Source organism: Macaca nemestrina, chromosome 18 (assembly GCF_043159975.1).
Source record: "Macaca nemestrina isolate mMacNem1 chromosome 18, mMacNem.hap1, whole genome shotgun sequence".
Lineage (NCBI taxonomy): Eukaryota > Metazoa > Chordata > Mammalia > Primates > Cercopithecidae > Macaca > Macaca nemestrina.
The window spans coordinates 80,653,407-80,674,027 of NC_092142.1; the positions used below are offsets into that span (position 1 = coordinate 80,653,407).

The following is a 20,621-nucleotide window of genomic DNA, read 5'->3' on the forward strand; positions in this document are numbered from 1 at the left end:
GGTTTCACAATGTTAGCCAGGATGGTCTTGATCTCCTGACCTCGTGATCCACCCGCCTCGGCCTCCCAAAGTGCTGGGATTACAAGCATGAACCACCACACCTGGCTCTTTTTTTCCTTCCTCCCTCCCTCCTTCCCTTCCTCTCTTCCTTCCTTCCTTTCTCTCTCTCTCCCTTTCTCTCTCTGTTTGTTTCTTTTTTCTTTCTTTTCTTGACAGGGTCTCACTGTGTTGTCCAGGCTGGACTGCAGTGGCGTGATCTTGGCTCACTGGAACCTCCACCTCCCAGGTTCAGCCCGCTTCAACCTGCCAAGTAGCTGCGATTACAGGCATGTGCCATCACACCCGGCTAATTTTTGTATTTTTAGTAGAGACAGGGTTTCACCATGTTGGCCAGGCTGGTCTCAAACTCCTGACCCCAAGTGATCCACTCACCTTGGCCTCCCAAAATGCTGACATCACGGCACCTGGCCATGACTCAGACATTTCTTACTACAGATAATAACTTTTTCAACCAATTGGCAAACAGAAAAAATTTACATCTACTTACAACCTGGAAGCCCCTGCTCCCTTTGGGTTGCCCCAGCCTTCCAGATGGAACCAATGTCCATCTTGCACATATTGATGTATTATGCCTCTCTAAAATGCATAAAAAGAAGCTGTACCTTGACCACCTTCGACACATATCAGGATCTCCTGAGGCTGTGTCACAGGCACGTCCTTAAACCTTGCAAAATAAACTCTCTCGATTGATCGAGCCCTGTCTCAGATACACTTGGCAATGGTACCTATTTATGGGTGTAACGCGAGGTTTCCATACATGTACACATTGTGTAATGATCAAATCAGGTTAACGAGCAAATCCATCACCCCAAACCTTGATCACTGCTTTGTGGTGAGAACATTCAGACGCCTCCTGTAGCTGTTTGGAAACACACAGTACTTCATTGTTAACTGTCCTCACCCTCGGGACAGCCACGGAGGGCCGAAAGGAAGTGCAGGCTGCTGTGAGCGCCTTCAAGAGGGGGCAGCACTGAGCTCACCTGCGAGCCTAGACCTGGAGAGAAGCTGGAGTCTCCAGCCCGAGGGGAGGCGGAGGAGGGAACCGCCTTGCAGGCAGAGGGAAGAGCATGTGCGGAGGCCCCGAGGCAGAGCCTGGCAATTCGGCGGCGGAACAGATGCTGGAAGGGAGGAGGAGGAGGAGCAGGAGGAGGTACGGGGGCCTGAGTCGCTGCGGAGAGCCGAGGTCTCTGAAGTCGCAGCACTAGGGCAGTGGGAAGCTGTTACGGGGTAGACGCCCGGGATGGGGGAGGGGCTATATGATAATCTGGGAGTTGTTCTTTATTGTGGAGTAAAGGGAGGCAGAGGTGAAGCCGTCGAGGGAGCAGCGAGCTCATCACTCCCCACATTCTATTAAAATGCACATTCTCCCGGGAGGGGGCTTCCAGTTAATGAAACAGGAAGCAAGGTCTGTTGAGCTTGCAACCAGCTGAGAGCAATTTGAGGACAAAAGGGAAGGGCGGGAAGAAGCGGGATCTCGGGAAGTTGGCAGGCAGGTGAGAGCCCGGCTGGTCTGTTCACGCCTGTCTGCCCCTGGTGGCCGGGACGGGAAGGTCAGAGGACAGGGTCTGCGGCGCCAACCCCCCTGGGGGTCCCAGCTGCTGCAGATCCGGGCTGGGGCTGGGGCTGGGCCTGGCCGCTGCTGGGGGCGGGAGGCAGTTCCCAGCCCGGGGCCGATGACGTCAACGTTGTCATGGAGATCCGGCTTCCCTGCCCAGCGTTGCAGCTGCGGGAGCCCGGGGCGGGGAGGCTCTGCGAGGCTGAGGGAAGCAGAAGGCACAGACCTGGGTCCTGCAGGCGGTGCAGGCGCAGGCGGTGGCTCCACCTAGGAGCACAGCCCTGGCAGAGGCAGGATGCCCAGAATGGGAGGGCTCCCTGCTGCACCCAGCCCGCCCCGCCCCGTGTCGCCCAGACGTGGCTTCGGCCTTGCACTAGCTCCTGGGGTAGCCGATGAGGAACCCCCTGAGATGGGGGCCCAGGCTTCCCCACCCTGGGGTCCAGAGACTTAGTCCCCAGTCTGGAAGTTGTCTTGGCAGAAGAGTGTTCTGGTATGCTCCTGTGCTCCTCCCTTTAACAGGAGTGTTTCCGGACCAAACTGAGGGTGGGGCTGCTTATTCTCCGGCCCAATAACCAGATGCAGATGAACGGGGAAAGGAAGGAGTTGTTTCTGTAACCGGGTACAGGGAGAAGGCCTGGAGATTATCCCCAGACCAACTCAAAATTACAAAGTTTTCCAGAGCTTATATACCTTCTAAGCTACATGTCTACGTCTAAGTGTGCATTCATCTAAAGACATAAGTGATTAACTTCTGTAGCTAAAGTCTGAGTCCTGAAGCTCTTCCTCTGGAGCCTCAGTAAATTTAGTTCATCTAAATGGGTCCAGGTGCTGGGGTGATTACCCTTATCTTGTCTCCTACTAAATCATGGAGGTGTGGGGAGTTCCTTCAGACCCCCAGTAAACTTGTCTGTGGAGGTCTGGGGAGTTATTTCAGACCCCCAATAAAATTTGTTTAATCCTAAATGGGTCCCATTAAGAATTCCTTCGTTTTCCTGTCATGCTTCAAGGCCCAGGAAAGGCCCAGGCAAAACTCTTGGTGGGCTTTTGTGATATTCCAGTCTTTGTAGAAGGGTACTGGCTCTTTCAGCTTTTAATATTTCACCGAACCACTCAGTCAGTGCCGAAACCATTGTTATGAGGCCTGTGTTAGTGAGACCTGGCCTGCCACAGGAGCGCACGAAGAGGGAACCAGCAGCCTCTTACTGACCTCCCTCCACTCCCCGTGTTTTGTTTCCAGTGCCTATTCGCTAAGGAACATTGACCCAGTCCCTCCTTGTGCCAAGCGGTGTCCTGAATGCTTTATGAGGTCACGGAATCTTCCCTGTGGCCCCAGGACCTACAAGGGACATTGTGGAAGCTACTGGTTTATTTATTGTGTTCACACATGTGTTCCCTGAAGCACATATGTGAAACGGTGTTCTTAGTGCTACGCGCTGCTCTGTCAGATCTTTCCAGTTTGGTTTTTTTTTATAGATGTGGTTTTTTTTTTGGAGATAGGGTCTCACTCTGTCACCCCGGCTGAGGTACACTGGCACCCTCATAGCTCACCACACTCTCAACCTCCTGGACTCAAGTGATCCTCCCACCTCAGCCTCCTGAGTAGCTGGGACTACAGGCCAGTGCTACCACGCCTGACTTATTTTTAAATTTTTTATAGAGAGGGGGTCTCACCATGTTGCCCAGGTTGTTTTCAAACTCCTGGCCTTCAGTGATCCTCCCACCTTGGCTTCTCAAAGCACTGGGATTACAGGTGTGAGCCGTCATGCCTGGGCTTTTCCAGTTTCTTAAAATACCTTTGTAGCAAAAGGTCAGTCTACACTAGTTAAGATTTTGGCCTCAAAACTATGTTCATGTTTCCTTCAGCCCCTCCCTTTTCTGAGTACCTGCCTCATTTTGCTGGTGTTGCCCTTGTCCTCCGTAGGCCATTGCTGCTTCTCTGGCTGACAGTGGGGATGTTCAAATGGTGGCCCAGGTGCCAGCTCTGGGAGAGACCCCATGAGGCAGGGGTGGAGGTGATGGTCCCCAGGCCATGTTCCCCCCAGCCCCTTCCCCCTGTGGACCACCTCCCACCTCCTGCTGCCCCCTGCTGGGTCTCTTTTTCCTTTCTGGGTGGGATAACAGGAAGCTGTCTCAGGCCTACTGCCTCCTAGTGTCCACGTGACTCCCAGAAACTCACACTGCCCTGACTTGTAGACTGGAGGACATTGCTGTGGTCACCTCTCCCCACCCAGGCACCTCTTGGCAACTCTTTCTCCTCTAGTCCAGGCAGGCAGCATGAAGATCAAGCATCACCTGCCTTGGGCTGGGGGTGGCTGGAGGACAGGAGTGAACCTGGAACCTGGGAAGGGTATTTCCTTATTTTTCTCTCCCTGCTCATGGACCTCCAGTCTTCTTTTGGAGATGGGATGACATCCGGAGAGAGTGGAATATTTTGCACTACTTTTTAATAGGCCCCGGGGGTCGGCCCTTGGCTTTCTACCTTTCTCTAGAATGTGGGGAACTCATATCTAGATGGTGATTTCAAGACTGCTGGAGAAGGCTCACTCAGTCTCCTCTTATTTTGACCATCCATCCACCCACTGACCCATCCACCCACCCTTTATCCGTCTATTCTCCATCCATCCATCCATCCATCCATCCATCCATCCATCCATCTGTCCATCCTCTGTCCATCCACCCTTCCATCTACCCACCCACTCATCCATCCATCCATCTCTCTACCCATCCATCTATCCATCCATTCACCATCATCCACCCACCCATCCGTCTATCCACCTATCCATCCACCCACCCACCCACTGATCTATCCATTCACCCACCCACCCATCTGTCTATCCATCCACCCATTCATTCATCTATTCATACATACATTCACTATCCATCCCCCCTCCATTCATCAATGTTGACTGTACACCTACTATGTGCCGGTCACTCTGGTGGATGCTGAGGATCTAGCTATGAATAAGCAAGACCAAAACTCCCACCCTTATGGAGTTTATGCTCTGGGAGGAGTCAGGCAATAACAAAATCAACAATGAAAAGATGTAGTGGGTCAGGTGTGGTGGCTTATGCCTGTAATCCCAGCACTTTGGGAGGCCGAGGCAGGTGGATCACTTGAGGTCAGGAGTTGGAGATCTGCCTGGCCAACATGGTGAAACCCCCTTTCTACTAAAAATACAGAAATTAGCCTGGTGTGGTGAGACCCAGCTACTTGGGAGGCTGAGGCACAAGAATCACTTGAACCCGGGAGGCAGAGTTTGCAGTGAGCTGAGATGGTGCCACTGCACACAAGTCTAGGTGACAGAGTGAGACTCCATCTCAAAAAAAAAAAAAAAAGAAAAGAAAAAAAGAAAGAAAGAAAGGTGGAAAAGATGTAGTACTTTAAAAGGATAAATACAGTAGAGAAAAATTAATCCAGAAAGGGGACTAGCGAGAATGGAGAAGGGGTATCCAAGTGGGGTTCACTGAGAAGGTGATATTTGAACAAAAACCTGAGGGAAGGGAGAAGGGAACTGAGTCAGTATTTGGGGAAAGAATGTTCCAGGCAAAGGGAACAGCCAGTGCAGAAGCCCAGAGGTGGGAGTGGGCACAGAGTGTGAAGAGCAGGAGGAGGGGATGAAGCCAGGGCAGAGTGGGCACAGGGGAGGAGAGGGGAGGGCCAGATCAGTGGCTTCTCATGGGCCTCTGGGTGTCATTGGTCTCACTGTCCATCCACTCAGTCCACAGTAGCCCCACATGCACTGCAGAACTTGCTGCTCACCGGGTCCTTTGCTGAAGGTTCCCCTGTGCACGTGTCATCTCATCTCCAAACTATTCTCGTCATTCTCATTTTATAGATGAGAAAACTGAGGCCCGAGCCTGTAAGGTGAACAACGAGGGAAGAGAAGGGAATAGGCTGGAAGTGGGTATTTGGGATGGGTCGGGCAGGGCCCAGGCCTGCATGACATTCTCTGGGAAGAGGCAGCCAGGTCTTTGCCAAAAACCTCCCTATGGCTGCCCCAGTTGGCCCAAGTTATTGAACCTCAAAGAACCCAAATCTTCTTGTCACAAACTGTCTTGGAAGGGCAAGCAGGTTCTCTGTTCCCAGCCTTCCAGGATGACCAGCCCCAGCGGGTGCATGTGGGGTGGGGTGGGGGAGAGGGAGGGACAGAGCCAGGTTTTTCCTACCAGGCAGGCCCATGCAGCTTGCGTGTGGGTGGGTGAGAGAAGGGTGGGTGGTTCTTAGCAGAAGGGGATGATGCCAAATGGGCCTAGGAGGTGGCCAATAGCGTCCAGAGGCCAGAGCTGCTCTGGCAGAACCAGACACTGGTTTCATCTCACAGTGGTCCAGAGGCCACATTTGAGCCTCCCTTGGCCTGTCTTGGCAAGAAATGGAGAGCAGACATTTACAAAATGTTTGGTTCATTCATTTGACAAATATTTACATGAATCTACTGTGGGCTAGGCCCTGGGTTCTGTACTGAGTAGATGATGAGTGGGTGGGTGGATGGGTGGGTAAATGAATGAGTAGCTGGATCAATGGATAGATAGATGGATGATGGATGAATAGATTGGTGGGTGAGTGGATGGGTGAATAAATGGTTGGGTGTATAGATGGATGTGTGGATCGTTGAGTAATTCACGGATGGATGTATATTAGTTGTTTATTGCTGTGTAAGAAATCATTTCAAAATTTGTGGCTTAAAACAGAAAACATTTATTATCTCACCATGTCTGTGGGTCAGGAATTTGGGAGTGCCTAGCTGGGTAGTTCTGGCTCAGGGCCTCTCACGTGGCTGCAGTCAGGATGGTGGCTAGGGTTGCAGTTTCATACGACAGCTTGCCTGGCGCTGGAGGATCCACTTACATGATGGATCCCTTGCACAGCTATTAACAGGAGGCCTTGGTTTCTCATTACATTGGCCTCTCCATAGGCTACGTGAGTGCCCTCCTGACATGGCAGCTGCCTGTATTCATGGTCAATGATTCAAGTGAGAAAGAGAAAGACCAAGATGGAAGCCAAAGTACCTCTGATGACCTTGTCTCTGGGTCTTACACCATTACTTCTGCTTTTTCCTTTTTTTTTTTTTTTCCTGTTAGAAGCAAGTCACAAAGTTCAACCCACTCTCAAGGGGAAAGGAAGTAATTTCCACCTCTTTTTGTTTTTTTAAGACAGGGTCTCACTCTGTTGCCCAGGCTGAAGTGCAGTGGTGCAGTCATACTTCACTGCAGCCTTGACCTCCTGGACTTAAGCAATCCTCCTGCCTCAGCCTCCCAAGAAGCTGGGACTACAGGAACATATCACCATGCCCTGCTAATTTTTTGGTGTTGTTAGCAGAGAGAGAGAAGTCTCGAACTCTTGAGCTCAAGGGATCCTTCCAACTCAACCTCCCAAAGTGTTGGGATTATAGCCATGAGCCAGTATGCCCGACTAGTTTCTACCTTTTGAAGGAGGAGTATAAAAGAATCTGTGGGCACAGTTTAATACCATCACAAGAGATAAATGGCTAGAGCAGCAATAATTCTTACAGAGTGCTGAAATCTTAGAATGATTTTACAGCAGAGATTCTCAACGGTGACTGCATGTTAAATTCCTCCGGGACACTAAGAAAATATCAGTTTTGAGAATCAGCCCCGACTTTCTTATTAGTCTGGGGAGAGACTTGGACATTGGCATCTGTGCTTTTGTTTAGTGGAATGATCTTAAGCTTTAATTGTGAAACCCAGCATATATGTTCCTGCTTCTTTTATTATAATGAAAATATAATATAAAATGTATCATTTTAACTATTTATTTATTTATTTTCGAGACAGGGTCTTTTTTTTTTTTTTTTTTTTTTTTTTTTTTTTGAGACGGAGTCTGGCTCTGTCGCCCGGGCTGGAGTGCAGTGGCCGGATCTCAGCTCACTGCAAGCTCCGCCCCCCGGGTTTACGCCATTCTCCTGCCTCAGCCTCCCAAGTAGCTGGGACTACAGGCGCCCGCCGCCTCGCCCGGCTAGTTTTTTGTATTTTTTAGTAGAGACGGGGTTTCACCGTGTTCACCAGGATGGTCTCGATCTCCTGACCTCGTGATCCGCCCGTTCGAGACAGGGTCTTACTCTGTCACCCAGGTTAGAGTGCAGTGGTGCAATCTCAGCTCACTGCAACCTTCGTGTCCCAGGCATAAGCGATCCTCCCACTTCAGCCACCTGAGTAGCTGGGATCACAGGCGCCCGCCACCATGCCCAACTAATTTTTTGTATTTTTGGTAGAGATGGGGTTTCACCATGTTGCGCAGGCTGGTCTGGAACTCCTGAGCTCAGGGAGTCCAACCTCCTCAGCCTCCCAAAGTGCTGGGATCACAGGCATGAGCCACCATGCCTGGCCCATTTTAACAATTTTTGAGTGTCCCATTCAGTGGCATTCTGTACATTCACACTGCCATGCAACCATCCTCCTCAGAACACTTTAATCTTCCCAAAGGGAAACTCTGTGCCCATTAAACACAAACTCCCCATTTCTGCCTCCTCCCACAGCCCCTGGCAGCCACCGTCCTGCTTTCCGCCTCTATGAATCGAATCTGACTGCGCTATGAGTCTCCTGTTTGCAGAAACTACAGTATTTGTCCTTCTGTGTCTGGTTTACTTCACTTAGCACAATATCTTTGAGATTCATCCATATTGTACCACGTGTTCGTTTTGTTGTTGTTGTTGTTTGTTTGTTTGAGATGGAGTCTTGCTCTGTTACCCAGGGGAGTGCAGTGACGTGACCTCAGCTCACTACAACCTCCGCCTCCCAGGTTCAAGTGATTCTCCTGCCTCAGCCTCCTGAGTAGCTGGAACTACAGGTGCACATCATGATGCCCAGCTAAGTTTTGTATTTTTACTAGAGATGGGTTTTCACCATGTTGGCCAGGCTGGTCTCGAACTCCTGACTTCAGGTGATCTGCCTGCCTTGGCTTCCCAAAGTGCTGGGATTACAGGCGTGAGCCACCGTGCCTGGCCACGTGTCAGAGTTTTATTTCTTTTACAGTCGACTAATATTCTGTTGTCTGTCTAGACCACATTTGTTTATCCACGCACCCGTGGATAGACTTTAAAAAACCAGTGGTAGTTTTTAAAGTTTCATGGTGATGCTGCTGTGCAATCAGGGATGAAAACCAAGGACTGGATGGCACCGTGGCTCACGCCTGTAATCCCAGCACTTCGGAAGGCCAAGGCGGGTGGATCACTTGAGGTCAGGAGCTCCAAGACGAGCTTGGCCAACATGGTGAAACCCCGTCTCTACTAAAAAAATACAAAAAATTAGCCAGGTGTAGTAGTGGGCACCTGTAATCCCAGCTACACAGGAGGCTGAGACACAAGAATCGCTTGAACCCAGGAGGGAGAGGTTGCAGTGAGCCCAGATCGCGTCACTGCACTCCAGCCTGGGCGACAGAGCGAGACTCTGTTTCCAAAAAAAAAAGAAAAAAGAAAAGAAAGAAAGAAAACCAAAGCCTAAGACCAGAATTTCGCAATCTTCGCTGTACAACAGAATCACCTGAGAGCAGTTTTAAAAAATGCGGATGCCTGGCGCCAGTCCTAGAGCAGCGGCATCAGATTCTGGGCCGGGGGAGGGGTGGGGCTGGCCGGGAATTGATGAGTTCCTTGCAGTGCCGGGCAGGGCAAGGTGTGCAGAATTATTTCCCAGTCTCTGCTGCCTCCTGGTGGCACGATTGACAACAGCCTGGCAGTGACGCCTATCAGCATGGTTCCTCTTCCTCTCCAGGGCTGGCTTACCCAGCCCCAAAGGACCCCAGTACCGGGGGTCTGGGAACCCTGAAAAGCTCTTATCTGACCCCTCTGCCCACCTGCATTTCCTGGCTGGCCTTGCGTGACTCCGTGTTGTAGAAGAACCAATGAGTTTATTAGAGAAGGAAAGACGGCACTGTGTGACCTTGAATAAGACAGTTTGCCTGTGTCTCAGTTTCCCTGACTTTCACGTAAGGATCACCACGGTTTCCTCTGATAAGTTCCCAAGATGGCAGGCGAGCATGTGTGTTAGGGCTGGGAAGGCCATCATGGGGAGGTTTCGTACCCTCAGCACGATTGCCATTAGGGGCCGGATCACTGTGGTGAGGGCTGTCCCGTGCACTGTAGGGTATTCAACAGGATCCCTGGCCTTGACCTCCTACATGCCAGTGGCACCCCTGAGCTGGGATCATCAAAAACTGTCTCCAGATACGGGCAGTGTCCCCTGAGTGCAGGATTGCCAAATAAAATAGTTAAATTTGAATTTAACTTTGAAAATTTGAATTTCAGATAGACACATAATGTTTTTGTATAATTATGTTCAAAGGCTGCATTTTTATTTCCTAAATCTGGAAACCCTACCTGAGGGACAAAATCACTCCAGCTGGCACTGGCTAGTGCCCTTGTGAGTTTTTGGTACCTGTTTTAAGAACTCACAACAGGCTGGGGGCTAAGAGGGCAGATGGGGAAGTTGTGGCAGGGGCGGAACTTGCCCCAGCCTGGCAGGGGGAGGGGTGCCGCCTAGAGGGAGTGGGAAGGGCAGGCCCAGGAGTGATGAGCGTGAACTAGAGAGTGCTGTGCAGGAGGAAGCTGGGGCCGCCGTTGGGCCTTCTCCCTCTAGGGGCCCAGGAGTCATTGGTACTCAGTGTCTGGGTGGGGGCAGGGGGAGTTTTTGTTCTTCCAGCACCTGGGGCTGTTGAGGCCAGAGAACTTGGTGGTCGACCACAGGCTGGGGTATTAGTTCGCCCCTAGCTTCTCCCCAGCGAGAACCCAGGGGATTAAACCTCAATCTGCTTATGTGCAAGAGGAAGAAATAGGCCCAGAGAATGACAGTGACAGGTCTACAGTCACACAGCCAACTTGTGCTTGTGGCAGCAGTGGCAAAGTTGGTCAGTATCTGAGTCTTCAGGCTAGAGCTTTTTCCCCTCGAGTGGAGCCTGGGAAGTGGCCTCTATTTCTGGTACATTCTCTGGGAGCCCCCAGCATTTTCCAGACAGAGGGCACTGAAGACAGACTTTGTGCTAAGGCTGGGTCACCTGAGGTCCAGCTGCTCCCCTGTACTCCTCCAGGGAATGGCTGGGACCCCTTCTCCTGTGGCTGACCCTAAAAGGACATACTCTTGCTTCTGTGGAATGAGGAGAGGCAAAGTGGCGTGGTGGTTAAGCACGTGAACTTGGAGCCAGACGGCCTGGGACTGAATCCTGGCTCCCAGCCTCTCACCAACTGTGACCTTGAGCAAAGTACTTAAACATCCTGTGCCTCCAACTCTTAATCCATGAAATGGGCATGATGAAATGACCCCTACTCCATACCGTTGTTAAAAGAATGAAATGAATTAATAAGTGCTCAGAACAGTGTGTAGAGCCGGGTGCAGTGGCACATGCCTGTAATCCCAGCACTTTGGGAGGCCAAGGCAGGTGGATCACTGGAGGTCAGGAATTCGAGACCAGCCTGGCCAAGATGGTGAAACCCCGTCTCTACTAAAAATACAAAAATTAGTTGGGTGTGGTGGCCCATGCCTGTAATCCCAGTTACTCGGGAGCCTAAGGCAGGAGAATCATTTGTGCCTGGGAGGTGGAGGTTGCAGTGAGCTGAGATCGCACCACTGTATTCCAGCCTGGGTAACACAGCAAAACTCCATTTCCAAAAAGAAAACAAAAGAAGAAAACCAGTGTGTGGCAGGTACGCAGGTAGTAAGGTTCACTTTTCTTCTAGTGACATTTACCGTCTTCCTTAGGAAGCTGGTTCAGTGGGGCAGCTATGTGACACAGGCACAGTCAATCACTGCATCCCAGTGCATGGACCAGTCACAGGGTCAAGGGTGGGCATGTGACCCCCCAGCAAATGAGCACATCCCTGGGGCTGGTGTGCAGAGGCTCTGGGAGTCAAGTTTCCTTTTCCCTGGCTGAGCGCGGTGGCTCACACCTGTAATCCCGGCACTGTGGGAGTCCCAGGTGGGCGGATGGCCTGAGGTCAGGAGTTCGAGACCAGCCTGGCCAACATGGTGAAACCTCATCTCTAATAAAAATGTAAAAAATTAGCCGAGCATGGTAGCGTGCACCTGTAATCCCAGCTACCCAGGAGGCTGAGGCAGGAGAACTTGGGAGACATAGATTGCAGTGAGTTGAGATAGTGGCACTGCACTCCAGCTTAGGCAACAGAGCCAGACTCCATCTCAAAAAAAAAAAAACAAAAAAACAAAAAAAAAACCCCAACAACAACAACAAAAAACTGAAACCAAACCAAAACAAAAAAACAGCTTCCTCTTCCCACTGTGGGTGCAGAGGCCTGGGGCTGTGGTCAGCATCCCTGGCACATAGGACTTGAAAAGAATGAGACCAACCCGTTGAAGGTTCTCTTGAGTCCCTGGATCCACCTTGCCTGCCAGCCAGAATCCTCCCTGGAATTCCCACAGATGTGAGACCGAATCTCCCAGTTTGCTTAAGCAAGTTTGAATAGAGTTTCAATCCATGCGCCCTTTGTGCCCCATAGAGCAAGAGAGGTTCCCCCAAGGCAGCCCCCTTCCTCCATGGACCAGGGCTCTTGGCCTTTGTTTTGGTCCACCTGCTGCCCGACGTCCAGGCCCAGCCTCACACTGGGACACTGGCCCACTCTTAGGGAGGTGGGTCCTCCAGGTCTGATGTGATTAGAGCTCATTTACAACAAGAGGAAACAAACAAACGTATTAAGTACCTACTGTGTGTCAGGTATTGTGTTGGGGCTTTGAGGTTATTTTACTTGTATTTTACAGATGAGGAAACTACAGCTCAGAGAGGTAAAGTGACTTGTTCAGGCTCACACAGCCAGGAAGTAGAATCGCTTCTATTTGAACCCAGTCTGGTTCCAAAGCAGCCATTGTATCATATGGCTTATTACTTGCAGGGGGGAGATTTTTTTCCATAAAAATATTTTACCCTTTGGATTTCCCCCAATTTGTACATATTTATGAGCTACAGAGTGATATTTTGATACACATATAAAATGTGTAATGATCAGGCTGGATGTGGTGGCTCACACCTGTGATCCCAGCACTTTGGGAGGCCAAGGTGGGCAGATCACTTGAGGCCAGGAGTTCAAGAACAGCCTGGCCAACATGGTGAAACCCCGTCTCTACTAAAAATACAAAAATGAACTTGGTGTGGTGGTGCGTGCCTGTAATCCCAGCTCCTTGGGAGGTTGAGGCCGGAGAATTGCTTGAACCCGGGAGGCAGAGGTTGCAGTGAGCTGAGATCGTGCCACTTCACTCTAGCCTGGGTGAAGAGAGACTCGGTCTCAAAAAAAAAAAAAAAAAAAAAAAAAAGTATAATGATCAAATCAGTCATTAGCATATCCATCACTTCAAATGTTTGTCATTTCTTTGTGTTGTGAACATTCAAAATCTCTTCTAGCTCTCTGAAAATATACAATAAACCACAGTTAACCATATTCACTCACAGTGCTGCAGAACGCCAGAGTGTGTTCCTCCTACCTAGCTGAAATTTGTGTCCATTCACCAACTTCCCCCTGTCCTCTCCTCCCTCCTACCCTTCCCTGCCTCCAATACTCAAAATTCTACTCGCTTCCTCCGTGTGCTCAACATTTAAACTCAGATTTTAATTGTGGTAGAAAGCACACAAAAGTTACCATTGTGGGGACGGGGCTGGGGGGCGGTGGCTAAAATTGAAAAGGTAGCAGAGTACCTCTCAGTCAAAAGATGACCGAGAAAATCCATTACTCCAAGTACATGGTACCCCTGGAAAATAGGGGTTAGGTCTCATTCATGCATTCAACCTGCTAGGTGCCGGGCAGTGCTCAAGGAAGAGCCTGACTGGGATGAGACCAATGAGGGGCTCCAGGTGCAGAGTTGAGGATGGTGCTGCTTCACAGGTGATGACCCTGCACATGTATGACTCTAAGAGTGACTGTCATCTTCTGTCCTACTCCTGGGGCCCAGCCTTTCTCCCTGGATCCCCAGCCCCCATGCAGGGTGAAGGAGGGTTTAGATAACGTGGCAGAGTCTTAGTCCAGCCAGGGCAGGAATGTCCCATGCACTACCCCTGAGAAATGATTCCATCAACAATGGTTTGAGGAGCACTTAGTATGTGCCAGGAACTGGGGTGGACAGGAGTGACCACAGGCATCCCACTGCTTTCAGGGAGCTGGTGGGGAGACTTCAAGACAGATGATAGCATATATAATCATTTGTTACCCCATGGAGGGTGTTATGAAGGAAAGGGCCAGGTGCTACAAGAGGGGAGTGAACCAGGGCTGGGGAGCCTCACTTCCCATCTGGCCAGATGTCCTCAGGTTCTGGGACCCAGCTTCACAGTCCCCTCCTCCTCCCAGCTTTGAAGTTCTTATCATTGGTCCCGCTCCTCTTGTTCTTCCAGACGTGTGAAGGGGGCCTGCTCTGTGTCATCATCAACTTGCAATACCTTAGTGTCTCATTTCATCTTTTTGGTTTTCAACACCTGCTTCACAGTTCACCTATTATGTTTTATCTGGCAAAAGAACCAGTCTAGCTGGGTTCGGTGGCTCATTCCTGTAGTCCCAGCACTTTGGGATGCTGAAGTGGGGGGATCACTTTAGCCCAGGAGTTTGAGACAAGCCTGGGCAACATAGCGAGACCCTGTCTCTACTAAAAATAGAAAAGAAAAGAAAGAAAAGGCAAGGAAAGAAGGAAGGAAGGAAAGGAAAGGAAGAAAAAGATAGATGGGCATGGTGGCACACACCTGTAGTCACAGCTACTTGGGAGGCTGAGGTGGGAGGATCACATGAACACGAGGTTGAGGCTGCAGTGAGCTATAGTTGCACCACTGCACTCCAATCTGGGTGACAGAGAGAGACTCTATCTCAAAAACAAAAACAAAACAAAAGAACCAGTGTGCTCTGTCTCTTGACTGGACCCTAACTGGCATAGACTTGCTGGAACACTGGTCACCCAGGCAAAGAGCCCAGGCAGAGCGACCTGCGTGGTCAAAAGCCAGGAGGCTGGAGGGAGTGAGGGACGTTCCTGGAGCTGGAGGCCAGACGGGCCAGAGTGGAGTGAATGGGGTGAGGTTGGGCTCAGGAATGGGCACCTCATCCACCCTGAGCTGGGGAGAGCCGGGCTCAGGGCTTTTATTGGAACTGGTGGGTTAGCAGATCCTCTCTCTTGTGGATGTGAAGCTGGGAGAAAGGAAAGCTGCAGTTATGCAGGGCTCCTGTGGGAGACAGCCTGCCTGGAGCTGAGGCCCACCCCAAGGGAGGGAGAGTGGCAAGATGAAATGATGTCGTTGGAGCCCCTTGATCCAGCTGTGACTGTACCCCTGGGTTTTCAGTTACATGAGGGGATAACTTCCCTTTTTTTCTTTTTAAGACAGAGTCTTGCCCTGTTACCCAGGCTGGAGTGCAGTGGTGTGATCTCAGCTCACTGTAACCTCCGCCTCGTGGGTTCAAGCAATTCTCCTGCCTCAGCCTCCCAAGTAGCTGGGATTACAGGCGCCTGCCACTGTGCCCAGCTAAATTTTTGTATTTTTAAGTAGAGACATGGTTTCACTATGTTGGCCAGGATGGTCTTAAACTCCTGACCTCGTGATCCACCCGCCTAGGCCTCCCAAAGTGCTGGGATTACAGGTGTGAGCCACCGCGCCCAGCCAACTTCCCTTTTTGATTAAAACAGATTGAGGTGACTTTTCTTCTCACTTGTAACCAAAAAAATTCCAAATCTTTTGGCACTCCATAAACAGCAGTCATGATGGTGAAGCTGGTGGGGATGATGAGGAGGCAAGTTTGTTTTTTTAAGACAGTTTTGCTCTGTCTCCCAGACCATGGCTGTCTGCAGACTTGACCTCCTGGGCTCAAGTGATCTCCCACGTCAGCCTCTTGAGTAGCTGGGTCTACAGACGTGGGTCACCATACCCAACTAATTAAAAAATTTTTTTGTATAGACAAGGTCTCACTATGTTGCCCAGGCTGATGTTGAACTCCTGGGCTCAAACGATTCTTCCGCCTCAGCCTCCCGAAGTGCTGGGATTACAGGCGTGAGCTACTGTTCCCAGTCCAGGAATTGGAATTGTTGAGAGTATCTGGAGTGGTGAAAAAGGGGGCCAACAGGCTGGATGCTACAGGAAGGAAGGAGAAAGGAAGAAGGGTTGGTTTTTCTGGAGCCAAAGTGTCTCATCTTAACCCCAACCTGGACTTTAAAAAGACTGTTACGCAGTGGAACCTTTTTCCTGTCGATTCCATAAACATTCAGCAAAGAATATAAGATGATTAAGTGCTGGTTGTAAATGACCTCCAGCAACAGGGCTGGGTTTTGCATCCAGGTCACTGCAGGGCTGAACTAGAAAAGGTTGTGTTGGGTAACCCAGCCGCCCAAGATTCAATCTTGATTGGTCTAAGCCAGCGATGGCATTGCTAGTCCCCCTCCCACTGATTGGCTGGGAAGGGCATGTGACCTAGTGCCTTCTTGGACGACTGTGGCCACAGAAACCTCTCTTTTCTATAAGTTGCAATATCCTTTAAAGTTGTCACCTAAAATCTTCATGTTTGACCATCCTCTGCCTCTCCCAAGTTGAATTTTGCTCAGTTGCATCCAAACAACGACTATAACTCAGGGTTGCTTTCAACATATTTAACAACCAAGATGACATGGACCCTAACTAACTAATGGCCACTGGCCACAGACTGCAGGCCATATGGTAATTACCAGCTGGATGTCAACCCCAAGTCTGCTTCCTATTGTGGGCTGCATGTGGTTGGCTCCTGGGGATACAGAGATAAATTATGCACATTTACTGTTCTCAAGGTGGGCAGTCTGGTAGCTTCTATAAGAAAAAGTAGGTTAAGTCTAGAATGCTGGTGTTTCGCATTTTTCCTGTAAATCTCAGGTTGTGACCTTGGCTGACATTAGGTTCAGTGGGGAGCTTGTCCCAGGCTGATTCAGCAGATCTGGAGGGGCATGGGCATGCATGCTTAAACAGAGTCCCACTTGGGAACCTCTGCTTTCAGTTTTCCATTCAGAGGCTGAGTTCAGCAGCCAGACTTTATTCCTGAACTTCCTGGCTGTCATATAACGAACGACCTGACTCTCTGTCTCGAGACTAGCCCATTCAAAGGTGCATCCTTCCTTTTTCTTTATTAGAAGGGACTAAATGTCTGAAGGAGGAAAAACAAAGATGCACCTCTGGAGACAACATGATGTCACAGAACCAGGGAAGGAATTTCATGGCCCCTAGAAAACTCAGCAGGCAAGACGATGCCAAAGTCGAATGGAACTTCTATTAACCCCAAAGTCAGACAGGACCAGCCCATGGCTGCTCAGGGTGCTGTGGCCACAAACAGGGTCGGCCTCCTGCATAAAGTAAGGTAGAAACGCTTTCAGCCTCCACAGTGCTTCCCGGTTTATAACTTCATCTAGTTGTGCCACGTAGGGGTCCGTCGCCACCACCAGCAGGCTGCCCTGAGTGCTTGCGTTTTCACCCCTAGCACAGGTGGACACCACAACTCCCAGAAAACATCTGGGGCGGAAACGGAAGCATGCCCGCAGCAGTGAACGCACTGCATTCTGGGAAATGTAGTCCAAACGGCCGCCGGGGCGGGGTGAGCCCCAACAGTGGTACCTTCTGGGAAGGATCGTTTTCACGTAGTCCAAAAGCCAGGAGGTGGGAACCGAGGGGCTCTCACCCCAGCACCGGCAGGGGATGAACAACTTTTGGATTTTGAATTTAAGTGGATTTGGTTTTGTCACTCTCCATCCCCAACACCCAAGGAGGCAGAGAATAAGAGCAACACACACTTCTGTGATGCCATTCGTGTCTGAATTGATTATTTCTCACTCGAACTTGAGTAAACATGCAGTTTAACCTCCCAAGCATCTGTAAAGTGGGCATATTAATAATTCCCACTTCTCAGGCTTGAAAACATTGGTCAGGTAATTGATACAGTGCCTGACACACCTTCATTGCCCTCTTCTCTTGGAGTGAGCAGAGCCTACAAAGCAAACAGATGTGCTTTGTAACCAGGAGTATGAATTCTGCTCCAGGAGAGCACAGGGGACTTTGTCATATTTTGGGAGTTATAATTTCATTGAGATTCCAGCCAAAATTCATAGGCAAAAAGGTAAGGAAATCTGGTCACTTACAGGGATTCAGCAAACGTACACCAACCGCCTTGCTAGCCAGGACACAGTTAGATGAAAGTTAAAAATGTATGACAAGCTTCTGGGTCAAGCATCCTCAAACAGTACTATTGATAGTATTAATGGGTTTATCCTCTATAAAGAGCAATTTGGCAATGGCTTTCAAAATTACAAAGGCATATATGTGCAGCTTCAGTGATTCCACCTCTAGGAATTTCTCCTGCAGACACACTCAAATATTTTCAAAATGACAAAAGTTAAGAATATTAATGGGGCTGGGTATGGTGGCTCACGCCTGTAATCCCAGCACTTTGGGAGGCCGAGGCGGGCAGATCACTTGATGTTAGGTGTTTGAGACCAGCCTGGCCAACATGTTGAAACCCCATCTTTATTAAAAATGCAAAAGGTGACAGGGTCACCATATTGGCCAGGCTGGTCTCGAACTCCTGACCTCAGGTGATCTGCCCACCTCAGCCTCCCAAAGTACTGGGATTACAGGCCTGAGCCACTGCACCCGGCTGAGGCCAGTAGTTTGAGACAGCCTGGCCAACATGGTGAACCCCCATCTCTACTAAAAATACAAAATTTAGCTGGGCATGGTGGCACATGCCTATAATTCCAGCTACTCAGGAGGCTGAGGCACGAGAATTGCTTGAACCTGGAAGGTGGAAGTTGCAGTAAGCCAAGATGGTGCCACTGTACTCTAGCCTGGGCAACAGAGTGAGACTTTATCTCAAACTTAAAAAATAAAAAAAATAAAATAAAGAAAGCAAGGTGCAGAGCAGGGTATGCAGAATGCCGCATTTTTGTGGAAATGTCAAAGACTGAGTCTGAAAGGAGACACAAGAAAGAGGTGACTAAGGATGCCTCGGGGAGGAGAACTGGATTGGGGAAGGGGACAATAGGGGTAAACAGGGGACTTCTCGCACTTACTCTTTTAGTCCTTTTGAATGGCCTACGATGTGCCTGTATAAACTATTCAAATTAAAAAAAAAAAATAACTTCAAAGAAGACTGTTTCTGGGAAAGCACTTGTGGTCAGAAAACCCCAGACTCGGATCTCCTATTCCTCATTTGTACACTTGACGGTAAACCCAAAACAGAAGGAAGGAAAGCCAGTGATATCTTTCATATCTGTTTCCACATCTTATCCTCATTGCAACCCTGTGAACCAGTTAGGTTTTATCTGGCACATTTGACGGATTAGGAAAATTGAGGCTCAGAGAGGCTTGGTGAGACACTGGCAGAGCTGGGATTGAAACGGAGTCTTGACTATGACTGAATCTGGCTCCTTCCCTCCTGCAGGGGACCTCTCCAGGCACTGTCGGGGGTGGCAGGAGACAGCTCAGGGTTGAAGATGAGGGTGTGGATTACTTCCAGGCTGTGATGCTCACTGAAGCTGCTTTCCACTGCAACTTTCACAAGGGGCCCCTCAGGCAGGAAACAGCAGTCTAGGATGCCGGGCAGCCAAACCAGGGGTTTGATTTACATGTTCTCGCACAACTGGTTGGGTGGATTATTTGGGAGGCTAGGAGCTAACTCAGCCAAAGATCCTGTTCTCTAAACCCATCTGGGTTGCTTTTTAACATCTCTATAATCCTTGAAGAGGCAGACTTTTAAAAATCGCTTGATTGATTTTTGTCAAATTATATGCTTTAAACAAACTAGCCTTTTTCATTAAATAAATTATTTTTTATTTTTTATTTTTTTGTGATGGAGTCTCATTCATTCTGTCATCCAGGCTGGAGTGCAGTGGTATGATCTTGGCTCACTGCAACCTCCACCTCCTGGGTTCAAGTGATTCTCCTGCCTCAGCCTTCCGAGTCGCTGGGATTCGGTAATCCCAGCGCCTACCATCACACCCAGCTAATTTGTGTATTTTTAGTAGAGATGAGGTTTTACCATGTTGGCCAGGCTGGTCTCGAACTCCTGACCTCAAGTCATCCACCCACCTTGGCCTCCCAAAGTGCTGGGATGACAGCCATGAGCCACTGTGCCTGGCCTTCATTAAATAAAGAAATAGATGAGTGTTACCAATTCAAGCAATGAAGTATTTGGAGGACAATTTGGGGTTTCTATCAAAATTGTTTTGATATGTGTCCAGCATTTACATGGCAAATGATTTTTGTTTCCCTGTGGATATACTCCAGTATTCAAGGATACATGTCCAAAGATTCATTGCTTATGAAGCAAAGACACAAACCTAGAAAGAGCTGAGATGTCCATCAATGGACAGCTGCTTCACTTAACTGTAATCCATCTGCACAATGGAATGCAAAGTGCCATGGCTGAGAAAAAGAAACTTGGCTGGATATGCTGACCTAGAAAGAGATCTACAATATACTGTTAAGTCAAAACAGCAGTAGAATAATATGATCCCATTGTGAAAAAAAAAGTTATAAACACATAGAGATATATATGTTTTAGTAAACATAGAAAACAATGTGTAACATCCAGCAGTTCGGCTGGGTATGCTGGCTCATGCCTGTAATCCCAGCACTTTCGGAGGACGAGGCGGGCCGATCACCTCAGGCCAGGAGTTCGAGACCAGCTTGGCCAACATAGTGAAATTCCATCTCTACTAAAAATACAACAACAACAAAAAAATTAGCTGGACATGGTGACGGGCACCCATAATCCTAGCTACTCAGGAGGCTGAGGCAGAAGAATCCCTTGAACCTGGGAGGGAAAGATTGCAGTGAGCTGAGATCACACCACTGCACTCCAACCTGGGTGATGTCTCAGGAAAAAAAAAAAAAAGGTCCAGTGTAGCAATCCCACTTCTGGATATTTACCCAAAAGTTTTGAAATCAGTTTGTTGAAAGATGTGTGCACTGTCAGGTTCATGGCAGCATCATTCACGATAGCCGAATTATGGAATCAACCTAAGTGTCCATCAACAGATCAATGCATGAAGAAATGTGCCACATGTTTACAAT

The 20,621-nt window shown here is 49.4% G+C and overlaps 1 protein-coding gene across 1 annotated transcript in view; it reads left to right on the forward strand.

Annotated features, from left to right (window-relative positions):
- The first annotated feature begins 1,191 nt into the window (after window positions 1–1,191).
- Window positions 1,192–20,621, forward strand: part of LOC105491204 (phospholipase C gamma 2) — a 237,073-nt gene continuing 217,643 nt past the window's right edge. Inside the window, exon 1 of the mRNA XM_071085005.1 lies at window positions 1,192–1,210. The gene's annotated coding sequence lies outside the window, so the exon portion shown is untranslated. The remainder of the gene's footprint in view (window positions 1,211–20,621) is intronic.